The 20,527-nt window shown below is 45.3% G+C and overlaps 1 protein-coding gene and 1 pseudogene across 1 annotated transcript in view; one reads left to right on the plus strand and one right to left on the minus strand.

Moving 5' to 3' along the window:
- The window catches only part of LOC126424710 (ras-related protein Rab-32-like), a 435,086-nt gene that overhangs the window by 117,289 nt on the left and 297,270 nt on the right, over positions 1-20,527 (minus strand). The window lies entirely within an intron of this gene.
- LOC126425582 (5S ribosomal RNA) lies at positions 5,647-5,764 on the plus strand (annotated as a pseudogene).

Raw genomic sequence — 20,527 nt, forward strand, 5'->3', positions numbered from 1 at the left:
AGCTCAAAGATGCGGTCACAGGCTGGCACCAGGCACAAGCGGGTGATTTTTATGCAGAAGGAATTTCAAAGCTTGCGAAGAGATACGATAAGTGCCTCAATCGCTATGGAGACTATGTAGAAAAATAGTGCAAAGATGTAGTTGTAAGATGTATATAATAAAATATTTTTATTTAACTTGGTGTATTGTTTTAAATCAACCAGAGGTTACTTTCTGAACGGCCCTCGTAGAATGATAAAACCCACCATCGCATATAAAACTGAAAACTAAATTAGCCGATGAGGCGTTGTCAGCTAAAATTAATGGCAACGAGTCCGGTAACTGAAGAGTCCGTCGCAGAGCAGCCAGATAATGACAGCTCACCAATATATGGGCCACTGTCAGCCGGGGCCCGCACCTACACTGAGGTGGGTCATGACGGCGCAGGAGGTAGCCGTGTATCACCCAAGCGTGGCCAATGCGGATCCGTCAGAGAACCACAGAGTCCCTGCGACAGACCGGCACGGAGGACTGCCACACATTCGTAGTCTCCTTAACGGCACGCAGTTTGTTATGCGTGCTGAGGTTACGCCATTTCGTCTCCCAAAGCCGCAAAACCTTCCGGCGTAGTAGTGAAAACAGGTTAGTTGCAGAGAAGCCACCCTCCATAAGCGGTTTCCGCGTAGCCTGTCGGCAAGTTCGTTGCCTGGGATTCCTACGTAACCTGGGGTCCAGAGAAACAACACTGAACGACCGGACCGTTCCAGGGCACAGAGGGACTCCTGGATGGTCGCTATCGAAGGATGACGAGGGTAGCACTGGTCGAGAGCTTGTAGGCTGCTCGAGGAGTCGGTGCACAAAAGAACCGTCTCTCCAGGGCGTGAACGGATGTGCTCAAGAGCACGAGATATAGCCACCAGCTGGGCAGTGAAAACACTGAAGCCATCTGCCAAGGAATGCTGTTCAATATGTCGTCCATGGACATACGCGAAGCCGATGTGAGCATCAGCCATTGGTGTAAACCACTTTGTGGCCTCTGTACTAGTCAAGAATCGAGAGGAAGTGACAGCGGAGAGCCGTGGGGTGAACTGAGTCCTTAGGGCCATCTGAAAGGTCCAGGCGAAGCCGTGGCCCAGGTGTACACCAATTTCCAGTTCAGGGATCGGACACGAAGGGCAATTGGAAGCCCAGACCTGGGCTGCCGATACGGGAGATGAGCCTCCGTGGGTGGGGCAGTGGTTAGCACACTGGACTCTAATTCTGGAGGACGATGGTTCAATCGCGTGTCCGGCCATCCTGATTTAGGTTTTTCGTGATTTCTTTAAATCACTTCAGGCAAATGCCGTGATGGTTCCTTTGAAAGGACACTGCCCTTTCCACTGTTCCCTAATCCCGTGAGACTGATGACCTCACTGTTCGACCCCAACCGACCATCCACCCACTCTCCCACCCATCATACGGTGTGTGCCTGCAAAGATTTCCCCACTTTTACCGCTGAATTTAATGTAGACGCGTTGCTCCTCTAACTCTGCCATCTCGAAATTCGCAAACTGTGCGACACGACATTCTACTCAATACTGCACTGAACAATGACTAACAGACATACAACAATGAACCTTCCGGCAGTTACACATTAAACTCAGGCGAGTGCACGGATGCCAAGTGCATTTCGCTCCAACACCCCATTGGAGAGGAATTACGAATGTTCCGGAATTTTTTGAGCAGACCTCATGCATGGAAAGAGTCGGATAATTTCAGGTAGTTTTCTGTGGTGGGCGAAAGTGTCTTATGTTAATCAGAACGATGAAGCAACAACGGCTTTCATTGTTTATATGGTTGCTTTCATGTATCAAGTAGCATGTGCTCGTGCTGTTTGAAATCCTTATTTTTAATTGGTAACAATGCTATGTGAATATGGGTGCACGGTGGGAATTAACAGATTTTGAGTGCGGAATGGTAGTGGAGCTAGACGTGTGGAATATTCCATTTCGGAAATCGTTAGCAAATTAAATATTCCACGAGATGCAGTGTCAAGAGTATGCCGAGAATACCAGATTACAGGCATTACCTCTGACCACGGACAACGCAGGGGCCGACGGCCTTCACTTAACGACCGACAGCAGCGTTTGTGTAGACTGGTCAGTCATAACCGACGAAAGTGCGCGTCATTTACGACGGCGGCCGAGTTTAGGTTCGTTCTGCGCATCTGACATCACAAAACGCAGTCAGCCAATGAACAGAGAACGACGTTGCCAGAGCTCCACTACAGTGCAGAGCACGGACAAGCGTGTTCAGTTTTAGAAACGTAAAGTAACTGGACAAAAGCAGTGTCTTGATAGCAGACTTGTATAAAAGAAAGTTTGGAAAAAGCGTTCTTTATACCAACTGTTTAATATTCTATTAATTAATTAAACCAAACAAGCAATAAGCCTCCTAATTCAGGCGATAGCAAGGAAATTCATTCTCACTAACCGCTTTTTCGCAATAAAGAACAGTGGTAATTGTTTATTTCCTATTGTACTTAGACGAAACGTGAGTAATTCATAGACATACCAACAGTGTTTGTCGTTAGTTTGCTTGCTTCTTTAAAGTACTCCAGGAACTCTATTAAATGACAAGCTGTAATAGCGTAATGGTTAAGGTGTTTGGCTACTATGCAAACGATTCTGGGTTCAGATCTTGTTCGATGCTTAACATTTTCTTTATTTAAAAACATCGAAGTGTCTTACTTCACGAATTTTATTCGTTTGACTGTAATTTTTTTAAATTTCTAGTGGCAACTAAAATCGACCACACGGAAAGTATACACTGTGGACTATTACCTCTGCAAACTCTTCAAAATTTCGTGCAATGGTTTACTACATTTAATGCTGCACAATAACTGCGTTGAACATCGAAACAAAATTAAGTCATTTATGGGGGGAAGGTATCAGTCAAGATGATGTGTAAAAATCAAATTTTTGGGCCAAATAATTTTTGTGAAATCGAATGATAAGTGTGTCAAAGCAGTCGAAACACCATGTGTCAGCACAGGCGAGCAGTGCAGTGATGACAAAATCGCGCACATCGCGGAATGCGGGGAGCACGTCTCTGTAGATGCGAAAGGGTTAATGTGGCCATGGTGGCTTTACTTCATAAACTGCGCGCTCCCCCCTAAACGTAAATTTGCGAACTACACTCCTGGAAATTGAAATAAGAACACCGTGAATTCATTGTCCCAGGAAGGGGAAACTTTATTGACACATTCCTGGGGTCAGATACATCACATGATCACACTGACAGAACCACAGGCACATAGACACAGGCAACAGAGCATGCACAATGTCGGCACTAGTACAGTGTATATCCACCTTTCGCAGCAATGCAGGCTGCTATTCTCCCATGGAGACGATCGTAGAGATGCTGAATGTAGTCCTGTGGAACGGCTTGCCATGCCATTTCCACCTGGCGCCTCAGCTGGATCAGCGTTCGTGCTGGACGTGCAGACCGCGTGAGACGACGCTTCATCCAGTCCCAAACATGCTCAATGGGGGACAGATCCGGAGATCTTGCTGGCCAGGGTAGTTGACTTACACCTTCTAGAGCACGTTGGGTGGCACGGGATACATGCGGACGTGCATTGTCCTGTTGGAACAGCAAGTTCCCTTGCCGGTCTAAGAATGGTAGAACGATGGGTTCGATGACGGTTTGGATGTACCGTGCACTATTCAGTGTCCCCTCGACGATCACCAGTGGTGTACAGCCGGTGTAGGAGATCGCTCCCCACACCATGATGCCGGGTGTTGGCCCTGTGTGCCTCGGTCGTATGCAGTCCTGATTGTGGCGCTCACCTGCACGGCGCCAAACACGCATACGACCATCATTGGCACCAAGGCAGAAGCGACTCTCATCGCTGAAGACGACACGTCTCCATTCGTCCCTCCATTCACGCCTGTCGCAACACCACTGGAGGCGGGCTGCACGATGTTGGGGCGTGAGCGGAAGAAGGCCTAACGGTGTGCGGGACCGTAGCCCAGCTTCATGGAGACGGTTGCGAATGGTCCTCGCCGATACCCCAGGAGCAACAGTGTCCCTAATTTGCTGGGAAGTGGCGGTGCGGTCCCCTACGGCACAGCGTAGGATCCTACGGTCTTGGCGTGCATCCGTGCGTCGCTGCGGTCCGGTCCCAGGTCGACGGGCACGTGCACCTTCCGCCGACCACTGGCGACAACATCGATGTACTGAGGAGACCTCACGCCCCACGTGTTGAGCAATTCGGCGGTACGTCCACCCGGCCTCCCGCATGCCCACTATACGCCCTCGCTCAAAGTCCGTCAACTGCACATACGGTTCACGTCCACGCTGTCGCGGCGTGCTACCAGTGTTAAAGACTGCGATGGAGCTCCGTATGCCACGTCAAACTGGCTGACACTGACGCCGGCGGTGCACAAATGCTGCGCAGCTAGCGCCATTCGACGGCCAACACCGCGGTTCCTGGTGTGTCCGCTGTGCCGTGCGTGTGATCATTGCTTGTACAGCCCTCTCGCAGTGTCCGGAGCAAGTATGGTGGGTCTGACACACCGGTGTCAATGTGTTCTTTTTTCCATTTCCAGGAGTGTATACTATGGCGCTGCTTCTCTTGGGGCGTACAACTGGCAACGCAGCAATCTCCCGCGTCTGGGCGGGCATGCGCGAATCGCCAAGATAAAAAAATTGAACCATAGCAACTGCGTGAAATAACTGATGTGGGATGTACGACGAACGTATACATTATGACAGTGCGGCGAAATCTGCTGTTAATGGGCTATGGCAGCACACGTCCGACGCGAGTGCCTTTGCCAAGAGCTCGACATCGCCTGCAGCACTTCACCTGGGCTAGTGACCATATCGGCTGGACCCTGGACGACTCGAAAACTGTGGCCTGGTCACATGATTCCCGATTTCAGTTGGTAAGAGCTGATAGTAAAGTTCGAGTATGGCGTAGACCCCCACCAAGCCATGGCCCCAAGTTGTCAACAAGGCACTGTGCAGCTGGTGGTTTCTCCATAGTGGTGTGGGTTGTGTTTACATGGAATGGAGTAGGTCAACTGGGTCAACTGAACCACAACAGACCATTGGCAGCCATTCATGGGCCTCATGTTCCCAAACATGTCACTTGGCCACAATTTTTCCTGATTGGTTTGAAGAACATTCTGGAGAATCTGAGTGAATGTTTTAACCAGTCAGATGGCCCGATATGAATCCCATCGAACATTTATGGGATCGAGGGATCGGTTCATGCACAAAATCCTGCACCAGCAACAGTTTCACAGGTATGGACGGCTATACAGGGAACATGGCTCAGTATTTCTGTAGGAGACTTCCTGCGACTTGCTGAGTCCACACCATGTTGAGTTGTTGTACTGAGCTGGGGAAAAAATGATGATGGTTTGGTTTATGGGACGCTCAACTGCGCTGTTATCAGCGCCCATACAAATTCCCAACCTTTGCTCAATCCAATCTCGCCACTTTCATAAATGATGATGAAATGATGAGTTCAACACAAACACCCAGTGAACTGGAGGCAGGAGAAATGGGCAAAAAGAGGATCGGCACGGTATTAGGAGCTATCCCATGACTTCTGTCACCTCAGTGTGCAGTGTTGTACAACAGTTGATTCTAATTTAACCAGTGCAAAACCATCTTTGGGGCAACGGCCTTGCCGCATTGGATACACCGGTTCCCGTCAGATCACTGAAGTTAAGCGCTGTTGGGCGTGGCCAGCACTAGGATGGGTGACCGTCCGGGCCGCCATGCGCTGTTGCCATTTTTCGGGGTACACTCAGCCTCGTGATGCCAACTGACGGGCTACTCGACCGAATAGTAGCGGCTCCGGTCACAGAAAACCATCATAACGACCGGGAGAGCGGTGTGCTGACCACACGCCCCTCCTATCCGCATCCTCAGCTGAGGATGATACGGGGGTCGGATGGTCCCGATGGACCACTTGTGGCCTGAAGACGGAGTGCGGAATGCTAAAACCATCTTTGAAATTGTGGCCTTAATCAAGAAATCAATTTTTAAAAAATCAGATACAGGATGGCGCACAGAATGTGTCGCTAATTTGTTTTTGAATAAACACTTTACTGTCAAGACAAACCCAAACGAACTTACACTACCATTGAAAAAACACGTTAGATAATTGGTCTAACTCAGGATATGCTCAATATGTCCATTTTCATTACTATCTTCCTTCACATCATGGAAGTGTTAACACTTTGGCACAAAAAAATGGTTCAAATGGCTCTGAGCACTATGGGACTTAACTGCTGAGGTCATCAGTCCCCTAGAACTTAGAACTACTTAAAGCTAACTAACCTAAGGACACCACACACATCCACGCCCAAGGCAGGATTCGAACCTGCGACAGTAGCTGTCGCGCGGTTCCAGTCTGTAGCGCCTAGAACCGCTCGGCCACGCCGGCCGGCCACACTTTGGCACAAGTGTTCTGTAAAGTCACTGCAGGCCTGAAGAATACCGCGTCTGGGCTCCATTAAATCTTGTGGAAATTTCGAGAAATTTTTTTCCTTTCGGTATCCCCAAGAAAAGAAGTCCCATGGGTTGAAGTATGGACTATAGTAGAGCCAAAATTGACCGTTATCGAAACGACGTGGAAATCTGAGTGAAATGACCCGTGTATCGAAACGCTCGTGTAAGAAATCCAACAGTGTCTGCGGTATGTGGCCTTGCAACAGCTTGCATGAGCTACTGTGTGTTGAAGGACCACGAAGTAGCAATAATCTCTGAAGAAAGTTATTGCTGCTTACTGTTTAGTTTTTCCAGTAAGTCCGTGACGGAAATTATGACCCATGCTGTAATCCTCGGAGCATGATAATGTCGTTCATGAAGCACTTGCGAATGGCTGGTAGCCCAAAAGGGTACATCATGTTTGTTAAACGCACCGTCCAAATGGAAATGTCTGGAAACCAAATGTTGAGAGAGTGTTCCCCATCTTCCGTCGAACGGGCGAACAGTAGTATCTGTCCTCTGCGACTGTGGGACAACGAAGAGCAACTTTGGACGTGTGCTGTAGAGACATGAACTGAGACCAGTGTTCTGGCCCGCCCCCAAGGTACGAGATATGTTGCGCCCTGTTAAAGACTGTAACGTATTACTATCTTTACGTCGTTTCTCATCGAGCCATATACGTTATCTCGCATTTCTAGCTGCTTCTCTCACACAAATAATGATAAAAATTCAGAAATTCAGGGTCGCCACCAGCCCACGCCCTTCCTAACCATTTAGAAAAAAAAAACGGAGCTGGAAAATTATTAGTTTCAATTACATTAATAATTTAATTACAAATATGCAAATTTCTTTAAGTAGCCAGATAAATAGGACCCCAGGTCGTGCGTGAAGCAACTTGATTAATTCAGGATTGGAAATCGGAGTAAGTGGGTAAGATCAACACCACAGAATTTATCTTTCACGTAGATTATTAATTGTATCTAAGTATTTGGTTGCACATCCTAACAACACATAACTGGTGCCTGACTAGAAATGTTTAAGTAAGAATTACGTGAGAATGTAACAGAGCAGAATTTAATTACAGCAAGAAGAAACACTGAAAACGGGGGTGGGAGACAGTGATACTATCATCTCCCTTGCATTCATACCATAAAAATATCTCAGTGAGATTCGCTTTACGATTCTACGCATGCACTATTCTGGACAGATGCTTAACCAATGAACGAGGTTGTGCGATAATTATTAAACATACTAACTGCGTCTGCTGCTTGCAAACGGCCGAACTAGAGCTCGTGGTGCATTTCGAATCAAACTGTTGTACTGCTTTGTAGAAAGCGCACGAAAGAACAGATATTCTTGCAGAAATTATAGCTCATTAAACAAGCAAACTTAAAATAAAGCCTATTGCAGTGCCGTGGTGGACAAGAAGGGTCATTTATTACAAAACACGTGGCACAAAATCTAAACACAAAGACAAAAGCAACTTCCACAAGATATAAGATTAAAAAGCATTAAAAATCGTACTCGCTTCGACACAGTATTGCACTCACGTACGGTTGAAGTGATCCTAACCAGCTTTTCCTAATCAGATTTACCGTTTGAAAAACTACTTCATCGTTGTTCAAAATGAACAAAGTAACTTCCACACTTTTAACTCAACCACCCAAAAATCGCGTGTTTAAAGCAATATAATTATGGCACATTCGGAAAAAAAAACTCGCTTCACACGCTTCAGTTAAGCTGAAGTTCTTAAGTGTTTCAACAGTTAAACACAACGAAGTCGTAACTCAACCTGCTTCCTATCACCTGAAACGCCCCTTAAGAGCTACGATCCGTACTCACCAAGCGTTCACCGAAGTGTGCCCCTTTCTCTTTCGAGATTACCTAGCTCCCCGTGCAGCGGAAGCTACCAGAGGGGTAGGCCTCCGTCACCAAACTCACACACAAAAACAGCCTTCGACTAAGATGGGTAAACATCTCTGTTCAGGTATTGGAAACCTAAGTTGGTCATCCTGTGCTCTCCTTCGCACGAGAAGTAACATCGTCTGCTTCGAACAGACGATGACCAACTCAGCGTTTCCCACAAAACAAAACCGAAATCCCACATTTAAACACACATATATCATACAATAGACCTTACTTGAGTGCTCAGTCTTTCTGGAAGAGTTCATGAATTGAGCTAAAATCACGTAGTAAAGTGAATAAGCTGTACCGAATTCGACAAGCGTCTTATGAAAGGACTTCACAGAGACGTTTCATCACGTCGTAACTCTTCAAGTGCTCGGTGAGTATGCGGCACCAATAGGCCAGACAATTCGCACGATTGGAGAGCGCGGTAGCGGGGACACCCGACATATTAACCAAAGACAGCTTGACAATTCGGCCCCAGCTGAGGACTGCCTGGAGAACGGACACAAAATACAGTTCGAAAGACGACGATGGCGGAGATTGCCATAGAAAGCTCGAGAATTTTACTCGAGTAAACGCGGCTTGAAAACGAGCAGAGGTAATCCTATACGGCTACGTCCAGAGGTCACCTTTAAGAATCCGATGAGCAGAGCGTCCGGTTATGCCCAGCTGCACCGCTGACATTCTGCAACATTTGCTGGGGCTTCTCTGTACGGCGACTCTTACTGCTTCAGTATTCTCCGGTGAGCAAGCAGGCTTCGTCCGAGGTCGATTCGCTTCCAGCTTTGATCCTTCCCGTACGATGCATCATACAGCCTGTGAATGGTTCTCCTGCAAGCGGCCCACCGTGTCTTAAACTTACTACGTTTTCATGCGCTCCCAAAACTGATTTCGTCAACAAATTAACCAATACCGCTTCTAGTTGGTCACATGAACACTGCAAAACCGATTACTGTAAACGGTTTCTAGCTACTGGCTTTCCACTTCAATATTTATTTTCGCTCCCATGTAAACACGCAACTTTCTCAAACGTGGTTCGGCTGTTGAGTTATATCTTGTTTTCAAAATATCCGACTAACATGGACAGAGTAACTTATTGTGCAATCGATAAACCATGAAGTAGACCACCTGTTTTCCCGACGCCATGGAGAACTGTAAATTTGTGGTACAGTCCTATGGGACCAAACTACTGAGGTCATCGGTCCCTAGGCTTGCACACTACTTAATCTAAGTTAAACTGACTTCCGGTAAGGACAACGCACACACCCATGCCCGAGGGAGGACTCGAACCTCCGACGGGGCCAGCTGCGCGAACCGTGGCAACGTGCCCCGACAGATCGGCTACCCTGCCGACGCCCTGTTTCAATGTTAGCATATCCGCTTTAGACCTTGAGATGTAAACATGATACTGAGAAACGGTTTCCGAAATTTTCGGAAAATGTGTCTCATGTGAACATAGTGACTTCTGCATAAACCGCCACTTAGTCGCAGCAGGGCTTTCGTTTCGTGAGAAAGTAGTTACCACCGACCGCTGCTGCGTTTTCCATTGTCGACCACGTTGCAAACATCTACGTGATTACTCTGAAATTCAGAATAAAGTTCGTGGCGGAGGGGTCAATGAACCACCTTTAAGCTGTCTCTCTCTACCGTTCCACTCTCGAACGGAGGGCGGGAAAAATGAGCACTTAAATCTGTGCCAGCCCCGATTTCTCTTATTTTATCGTGTGTAGGTGGTTGCCAATAGCATGTTTTCGCAATAGGAGGAGAAAACTGGTAATTGAAATTTCATGAGAAGATCCCGTCGCAACGACGAAAAACTCCATTGTTTTAATTATTGCCACTCCAATTCACGAATCATGTCTGTGGCACCAACTCCCTCATTTCGCGATAATACAGAAGGAGCTGGCGTTCTTTGAACTCTTCGGATGTCATCCGTCAGTCCCACCTGATGCGGATCCCACATCGCACAGCAGTACTCCAGAATAGGGCGGACAAGCGTGGTGTAAGCAGTCTCTTTAGCAGACCTGTTGCACCTTCTAAGTGTTCTGCCAATGAATCGCAGTCTTTGGTTTGCTCCACCCGCAACATTATCTATGTGATCATTCCAATTTAGGCTCCGAAAGTAAGATCCGATCGGTCGCGAAATAAAAACCGTAGTAGCGAAAATGAAAAGTGTGTTATTTGTAATAGTTAGCCTCTCCTTCCAGCAACGTCTGTAGACAGTCACCGCTCCGTCAAGAGACATTTGTCGTAGCACTGTACTAACTTTTCCAGTAACCTCGTCATAGAAGGCAACCGCCTGCACTTTCCGCCGATTCTCTACGCTGATCTGTAGTTCGTTGTCTGTGCCAAAACGTTGACTTCATAGCCAGCGGTTCACGTCAGCAGAGGTGAAAATCAGAGGTAGCAAAGTCCAGGCTGTACGGCAGGTGATCAAACACTTCGCCTCGAAAGCGCTGCAGGGCCGTCCTCATTGCCCCGACAGTGTGCGGCCGAGAACTGTCATGAGGAAGGAAATGCACGACACTTATGTTGTGTCGACCGCATCCAACCAGGCGAAATCTCTCAAGGGCACTCATTTTTGGCGGGAGGCACTGTTTTCTAGGAATCTTTACGTGCTCACTGTGCGCTCAGGACTGAAAAGACAAACCTGACGCAATCACCGGGAATATTAGAGGCAGTGTCCATCACATCTATGCAAAGCTTCATCGGGTTTTTACTGTGGTTTCCATTTTGCGACCGATCGGACCTTACTTTCGGAATAGGCCTCGTAGACAAATGTATTCTACATTATATTTTGGTGTTGCGATTTCTTTCCCGTCAGTGTGTTAGTCACTGTTTTATATCCTGCCTGAAGTATGTTAGGTGATAGTCCTTTTCTCCCTTCGTTTTTCTTTCTGAGAGAGATAATGCCTTTGGCCGTTATCTGTTGTGAATGCGAAGTAATGATCTAATATTTGAGGTAACTATTCCCACAAAATGTGTCCTTACACGCTAGAGAGAGAGCCATCCCCCCCCCCCCCCCCCCCTTTCTCTCGGGGTGACTCAATTCTGTATCAACATCTACAGGGTTATTACAAATGATTTAAGCGATTTCACAGCTCTACAATAACTTTATTATTTGAGATATTTTCACAATGCTTTGCACACACATACAAAAACTCAAAAAGTTTTTTTAGGCATTCACAAATGTTCGATATGTGCCCCTTTAGTGATTCGGCAGACATCAAGCCGATAATCAAGTTCCTCCCACACTCGGCGCAGCATGTCCCCATCAATGAGTTCGAAAGCATCGTTGATGCGAGCTCGCAGTTCCGGCACGTTTCTTGGTAGAGGAGGTTTAAACACTAAATCTTTCACATAACCCCACAGAAAGAAATCGCATGGGGTTAAGTCGGGAGAGCGTGGAGGCCATGACATGAATTGCTGATCATGGTCTCTACCACGACCGATCCATCGGTTTTCCAATCTCCTGTTTAAGAAATGCCGAACATCATGATGGAAGTGCGGTGGAGCACCATCCTGTTGAAAGATGAAGTCGGCGCTGTCGGTCTCCAGTTGTGGCATGGGCCAATTTTCCAGCATGTTCAGATACACGTGTCCTGTAACGTTTTTTTCGCAGAAGAAAAAGGGGCCGTAAACTTTAAACCGTGAGATTGCACAAAACACGTTAACTTTTGGTGAATTGCGAATTTGCTGCACGAATGTGTGAGGATTCTCTACCGCCCAGATTCGCACATTGTGTCTGTTCACTTCACCATTAAGAAAAAATGTTGCTTCATCACTGAAAACAAGTTTCGCACTGAACGCATCCTCTTCCATGAGCTGTTGCAACCGCGCCGAAAATTCAAAGCGTTTGACTTTGTCATCGGGTGTCAGGGCTTGTAGCAATTGTAAACGGTAAGGCTTCTGCTTTAGCCTTTTCCGTAAGATTTTCCAAACCGTCGGCTGTGGTACGTTTAGCTCCCTGCTTGCTTTATTCGTCGACTTCCGCAGGCTACGCGTGAAAGTTGCCCGCACGCGTTCAACCGTTTCTTCGCTCACTGCAGGCCGACCTGTTGATTTCCCCTCACAGAGGCATCCAGAAGCTTTAAACTGCGCATACCATCGCGGAATGGAGTTAGCAGTTGGTGGATCTTTGTTGAACATCGTCCTGAAGTGTCGTTGCACTGTTATGACTGACTGATGTGAGTGCATTTCAAGCACGACATACGCTTTCTCGGCTCCTGTCGCCATTTTGTCTCACTGCGCTCTCGAGCGCTCTGGCGGCAGAAACCTGAAGTGCGGCTTCAGCCGAACAAAACTTTATGAGTTTTTCTACGTATCTGTAGTGTGTCGTGACCATATGTCAATGAATGGAGCTACAGTGAATTTATGAAATCGCTTCAATCATTTGTAATAGCTCTGTATTTTGATTCTTTGGAGACCCAGAAGTTTACATTTTAATTTTACCAGGATTTGGTATTATTTCACACATTGTATGCCAAGAAAGGGGTAAAATTGAATCAATTGGAACACTAGGTATAATCTACGCCATACTATCAATTGGACTAATAGGATTTATTGTATGAGCACATCATATATTTACAGTAAGAATGGATGACAAGTTTATATTTTAACCCTAATAAAATAAACAACTGTTTTAACCAATAATATTCAGTTGTATCAATCGTGCCGACCGCGGTGGCCGAGCAGTTACATGCGCTTCAGTCCGGAACCGCGCGACTGCTACGGTCGCAGGTTCGAATCCTGCCGCGGGTATAGATGTGTGTGATGTCCTTAGGCTAGTTAGGTTTAAGTATTGTAAGTGACTGATGACCTCAATATGTCAACTCCCATAGTGCTCAAAGCCACTTGAACCATTTGTATCAATCTTATAACCACGGCTGCTGGCACGAATTATCACGGTACTAAATCAATTGCTAAATCCAAGATCACTTGATAATTAAATCAAATTACTGCAAGAAGACCATTTAGTTTAACAAAACCTACTCATAATACAAAGAAAAAAGTGAATAAACAAGCAAGAACAAAACTTTTAGGAGCAAATAATAAGAAATTTAAAAATTAACCAACATAAGAGAAAAGAATACTAATATTTAAAGAAAATAAAAGAGAAAACAAATAGTAATAAAAAAAGAAAAAGAATCACGCACCCGTTCATGTCCACAACAATCTCTCTCTCTCTCTCTCTCTCTCTCTCTCTCTCTCTCTCTCTCCTCCCATCCACCAGCCTCCAACTTATGATTTTTTTTGAGATTGTTGCGGGACGTTAGAGAGATCCTGCAAATTTTCATTTGACATCGATACTAGCCATATCGCTGTATTAAGGTCGATTACTGCCACTAATGTTTAGACATCGATGATGAAATCGAAATCAGTATCGATGATTCGCCAACACTGCACATGCCTTGGAGCAATCTGTTAGGAATAGGTGCCCTGGTGGCAGGAGGGAGAGAGAGAGAGAGAGAGAGAGAGAGAGAGAGAGAGAGAGAGAGAGAGAGAGAGAGATACACTCAAGGCCAAGGCCGCAATGTGATAGGCGGTGTATCGGTTACCCCCAGAGTGAGGCGATATTTGAGCGCGCGAAGGTTGTAGGTCTACTTTACAGCACTGCTCAGCCTCTGCAGGCGGTCCACGCCCCACAGCAGGTACACGGGGACACCGGAATCCGGACTGGTAGTTCATAAGGCACCGTCTTGTCACTGTGGAGGAGGGTGTATGTCATTGCGTACTCAATCACACCGCACCATTTTCCTTCGCACTTGTGAATGGTAACCTAGGAAGGATGATTATTACTCATCTTCATAAGACTGAATTTCTCCAATTTTACTATCATGTCTAACCTTCCTACTGTCCATTTCGTACAGCAAAAAATCGCACTTGCAGAAGTAAAAGATAACTTGAACAGCGGGATTATAGCTCAGGGTGAAAGGATGCCACTGATACGACGTGCTGGTGACGTTGCACTCCTCAGCGAAAGCGAGGAAGAACTATAGTCTTTAGGACGTGCTAAATGGAATGCACCGCCTATTGAATACAGAATACGCATTGAGAGTAACCAAAGAAAGAGTGAAGTAATGTTCTTTATTATATACGAGGGCGGTTCAGAAATTAACCTCCGATTGGTCACAGTGCGGGTTGTGGGGGGAGTAGCGACGCCATCTGTGCGTTCACGCACTCAACAGGTCAGTCGGCATCAAGCCGTGGTCGAGTGAACGTCGTACGTGCGCTAGTTTAGTTTTTGTGGCAGTTTGAAATGTGTGCTGCAATAGAAAACCCCGCCAAATGTGAAGTGCGTGCTGTCATAAGGTTTTTTACAGCCAAAGGATATTCTGCAGCAGCTATTCATCGTGAGCATTGTGCCGTGTATGGACCAAGAGTTATGAGTGAAGGAGTTGTCCGTGAATGGGTACGTTTATTTAAAAGTGGACGAGAAAACGTTCATGATGAAGAGAGGAGTGGTAGACCATCATTGGTGACTGACGAACTCGTTCAGACAGTTGATGCAAAAATTCTTGAAAATCGACGTTTCTCAATGTCGGAGTTGTCTACTGGTTTTCCACAGATTTCTAAGACACTCTTGTACGAGATAGTGACAGCAAGATTGGGTTACCGTAAGTTCTGTGCACGATGGGTGCCCAAAATTCTTACCGACCACCACAAAACTCAAAGAATGGCCTCTGCATTAGACTTTCTGTCACGTTATAAGGACGAAGGAGAACCATTGTTAAACAGAATCGTGACCGGTGACGAAACCTCGATTAAGTACGTGAACCCTGAGACAAAAGAACAATCAAAGATGTGGGCACATTCAAATTAGCCTCCCAAACCAAGAAAAGCCTCCCAAGATTTTTCTGCCTGAAAACTGATGGCAACGGTGTTTTGGGATGCCAAAGGGGTGTTGTTGGTTGAATTCATGGAACGTGGTACGACCATTAATCAAGACGTGTACTATGAAACAATAAAAAAGTTACGACGGGCTATACAGAACAAACGCCGTGGTATGCTGACTTCCGGTATAGTTTTTTTACACGATAACGCCCGTCCTCACTCTGCTCGCAGAACAACGGCCCTTCTTGAGTCCTTCAAGTGGGACGTTATCAACCATCCACCTTACAGCCCAGACCTGGCGCCAAGTGATTATCACGTCTTCATGCATTTGAAGAAATGGCTCGGGTCACAGCGGTTTGATGACGACGGAGAGCTCAAAGATGCGGTCACAGGCTGGCTCCAGGCACAAGCGGGTGATTTTTATGCAGAAGGAATTTCAAAGCTTGTGAAGAGATACGATAAGTGCCTCAATCGCTATGTAGACTATGTAGAAAAATAGTGCAAAGATGTAGTTGTAAGATGTATATATTAAAATATTTTTATTTAACTTGGTGTATTTTTTTAAATCAACCGGAGGTTACTTTCTGAACGACCCTCGTATTATTATTATTATTATTATTATTATTATTATTAGTTTCTGTTAATGGATGTAAATACGTAATGTTTGTATTACAGAAAGTTAATGTGTAATGTGTTGTTGAGTAAATGGTGTGCTTAATCATTTTTACTGTAATTCAAAGAAAAATTAAACAACTTAATCTGGAAAACCAGTATGTAATACCTATAATGAAATCAATCCCTCTGAAATTTACTCACTCTCGTGAGCACAGAGTTCTATGGGCCTGATAACATTCCCTATGAAAAAAAAGCCAATGAAATACATTTTTCTTATCTCTTGAGTCGCAACTGATGTAACCTTGGTATTCTGTTCTCTCCACAGTAGGCATACAAAGTATTTAATCTTGGCTCAGTGAAGTGCAATGCCGGCTGTAAAATAGCTTCATACAAATAATGTCAGTAGATTAATTGATAAATGAATAACCTTGCAAATCTTCAGCGATTTTGGATATTGGCTCAGTGCTGTGCAGTGCTGCCTGCATTAAAGCTGTTACAAACATGTCCGCAGCCTGTGATTTAGTGGCTAGCGTTGCTACCTCTGGATCGTGGGGTCCTGGGTTCAATTCCCGGCTGGGTTGGGGATTTTCTCTGCCCAGGGACTGTGTTGTCCGAAACATTTCATCATCATCATCATCATCATCATCATCATCATCATCATCATCATCATCATCATCGTGACAGTGGCTGGATTGGACTGTGTGAAAAAAGTTGGACTGTGTGAAAAAAGTTGGACTGTGTACGGGCACTGATGACCGCGTAGTTGAGCGCCCCACAAACCAATCATCATCATCATCATCATCATCATCATCATCATCATCTGCTACAAACATTAATACTGTTCTGATTATGGCACATTAAATTTTTTCTTACTCTGATTGAAAAAATCATTTCTTTTAAATAATATTCATCGAATTTAAATAAATACGATGTGGAAGACGGTGAGGTTCTGATAAGGTGGTATGCTAAGACCGACTGGTTCAGTTTAAAACTTTTATTCAAAATAAAGTTTCTCCTTCACAAAATGTGATATGAAACATTTTACATTAACTTCAAAATCAGTGAAAGTGTTAATTGTTCTACAGTTCTCATTTACTGACGTAATTAAAAACACTTGGATTGTTAAATGACAAAAAGTCTAACATCGTTAAATAAATAGGTCCCAAAATTTAAGTTGTTCGTATCAGGATTACAAAACACACAAAATATTACAAATCGGGCATACAAAAATCAACCTATACACTAAAGCTGATGCCAAATACTTTGTTCCTACATTCAAGGGTCAGTACTGTAAAATTAGCAAAATCCACATAGCGTTGTTGCAGACTTGAAACTAAATATACAAAATTTCATTAGCTTGCAAAACAGTGTTATGCTGCGTCCATAGGCCAACAGCTAAATTCTCACAGCCAGCCACTCGCTTTAAGTCTTAGAGCCTACCTTTAACAGAGTGCAGCGGCAACTGCCTACTGCGCTCCGCACGCCCCTACTTACAATCGATTCTGCACCTCAAGCAACATCTTTGGTTCAGTGGTGTCAAAGATACAATCTGTTCTACATGTGACAACCATTTCATGTCATTTTTCATGGACCCCTCACAAAGTAATGAGCAGTTGCGATATACACTATCTTGTCACGTTAATGTGACCACCAGTAAAGCGCCTGAATAAGAACCTCTTGCGGCGCGGACCGCAGTAAGACGTGCAGGAAGCGAGTCAATGAGGTTCTGCGAGGTACCTACACGGATGTGCAGGCATGCCGACTCCAGTGCTGTGCCCGGCTGCGCTAGGATTCATGGCAGTAACAGCCCGATAGAGTGGGTCCCACAGATTCTAGATTGGGTTTAAATCCGGGGAGTCTAATGGCCAAGGAAGTAAGGTAACCTCATCCTGGTGCTCTTTGAACCATTCACGTACACTGCGAGCTGTAAGATATATTGCATAGCAAACTTCATGCAGGAATAGACACGGTCTTTCCACAATACCTTCCAGAATTACATCACCAAGGGATTGCCACGAAAACATTCCCCACATCACGACCCTAACTCCTCTGGCCTGGACCATTCCGCAGATGATTATTGGAGGTGCTTGCTTTCAATCCGATGGAGCATAAAACACCGTTCACCTGAAAAGGCCAACTGTCGCAACTGAGTGGACGGCCAGTTACGGCAATAGCGTGCAAACTCCAGCCTTAGTCGCCGACGAACAGCAGTCAGCATAGGTGCACCAACCAATCGCATACTGCAGGCTCCCATACACGATCGCTGAACGGTTGTTGAGGAAACACTGTACATAGCTCACCGAGTCATCTGGGCAGTCGTTCCTGAACAGTTTCACGTCTGAAATAATAATTAAATCGAAACCCTTAGCTGCCGACAAGTGTTGTTGATATACATCAATGGGGACAGCTGAAAATGTGTGCCCCGACCGGGACTCGAACCCAGGATCTCCTGCTTACATGGCAGACGCTCAATCCATCTGAGCCACCGAGGTCATTTATCCCTTGCTTGCACATTCCCAACTGTCGATAACCTACATTCGTAGTGTTACTAATAGATATTTGCCCATTCACTCATTACTCGCGTCAGACTAAGCTCACGAGTCACGTAAGAGTTCGGGCAAAGCGTTCGCATTAGCACAGAAGGAGGTCAAGGGCCGGGTAGCCTTTAATTACATGAAGATGTTATCTGACAGATACCATTGATTACTGTGCAGTTTCTATAGAATGAAATGATAATTAAATCGAAACCCTTAGCTGCCGAGAGGTGGTGTTGATATACCGGGTGATCAAAAAGTCAGTATAAATTTGAAAACTGAATAAATCACGGAATAATGTAGATAGAGAGGTACAAATTGACACACATGCGTGGAATGACATGCGGTTTTATTAGAATCGAAAAAATACAACAGTTCAAAAAATGTCCGCAGATGGCGCTTCATCTGATCAGAATAGCAATAATTAGCATAAAAAAGTAAGACAAAGCAAAGATGATGTTCTTTACAGGAAATGCTCAATATGTCCACCACCATTCCTCAACAATAGCTGTAGTCGAGGAATAATGTTGTCAACAGCACTGTAAAGCATTTCCGGAGTTATGGTGAGGCATTCGTGTCGGATGTTGTCCTTCAGCATCCCTAGAGATGTCGATCGATCACGATACACTTGCGACTTCAGGTAACCCCAAAGCCAATAATCGCAGTGACTGAGGTCTGGGGACCTGGGAGGCCAAGCATGACGAAAGTGGCGGCTGAGCACACGATCATCACCAAACGACGCGCGCAAGAGATCTTTCACGTGTCTAGCAATATGGGGTGTTTTTTTTTTGGTTCTAATAAAACCCCATGTCATTCCAAGCATGTGTGTCAATTTTTACCTCTCTATCTACATTATTCCGTGGTTTATTACGTTTTAAAATTTATACTGACTTTTTGATCACCCAGTACATCAATGGGGATAGCTGAAAATGTGTGCGAGGACCGGCTGATGTATATCAACACCACCTGTCGGCAGCTAAGGGTTTCAATTTAATTATCATTTCATTCTAAAGAAGTTGCAGGTCATAAGTGGTATCTGTTCTTTCGGGAACCTTCATATTGTTTCACGTCTACTCGCTTGTGCTCACCTCCACAGCCTTCCTTCACCACTTTCATCTATGGCTCGTAGTGCGCTATAGTTGCCCCGGTGCTGGCTTTGGATACCGCCATCTTGCCATGCACGGTATACTTTAACCACAGTGGCACGCAGTCTGTTTACAAAGTTAACCGTATCGAAAATGCTTCCACACTGCGCCCAAAAGCCAATGATCATACCCTTCCGGAGGCCAGATAAAAATGCTCCGTTTCCTGAATACGACAACGCTGCACTATTTTCCGCGTCCACCCGACTTGCTTCGCTGCCAGTACGAACTATACAGTCTGTCGCCTTCGCTATTCAGCATCCACAGTACGTGGAGAAAGCAATAAAAGTCAGTAATAAATTCAAGAAGGAAATGCATTGTTAACTTAGGATCATCCATTTTTGCTATATTGGATGGTGGGAGAACAGCCGAACGTTGATATGACATACATCATGGGACAGAGAGATCCACATATGCAGGTGGCGGTAGTATAGAGTATGCAAGGTATACAAGGGGCGACAATAAAGTAATCAGACTTATGTGGAAAAAAAAAATGCTGCTCACCGTTTTAGTTGTCTTCTTCAGAGTAGTTCCCTTCTGATTGCACTCACTTTTTCCAGCGCTTCTGCCATTGATGGTAACATTTCTGCAACTCATCTTCTGTAATATCCTCCAAGACCCTCGTCACAGCTTTTGTTTGAAAATGCTGTCCCTTCACCGCCGTTTTGACTCTTGGAAATAGAAAAAAGTCGCCTGGAGCGATATTTGGTGAATAAGGTGGCTGTGGTAGTACTGAAATTTGTTTTGAGGTTAAAAATTGCTGTACTGACAGTATTTTTGGTGACCATTTTTGCACAGATCTTTCTCATACCAAGATCTTCAGTTATTATTAAGACGAACCGTTTCTCGATTGATGTTTAGTTCTTCTGCAGTAATTTTCACGGATAAATCTGCGATCAGATCGTACGAGTTCACGCACCCTGGTCAAGTTGACATCCGTCCGTGAGGTTGATGGTCATCCACTGCGGTCTTCAACATCCATTCTGCCTTCACTAAACATTTTATGCCAATGAAAAAGTTGAGCTCTTG

This window comes from Schistocerca serialis, chromosome 10 (genome assembly GCF_023864345.2).
Source record: "Schistocerca serialis cubense isolate TAMUIC-IGC-003099 chromosome 10, iqSchSeri2.2, whole genome shotgun sequence".
Classification (NCBI taxonomy): Eukaryota; Metazoa; Arthropoda; class Insecta; order Orthoptera; family Acrididae; genus Schistocerca; species Schistocerca serialis.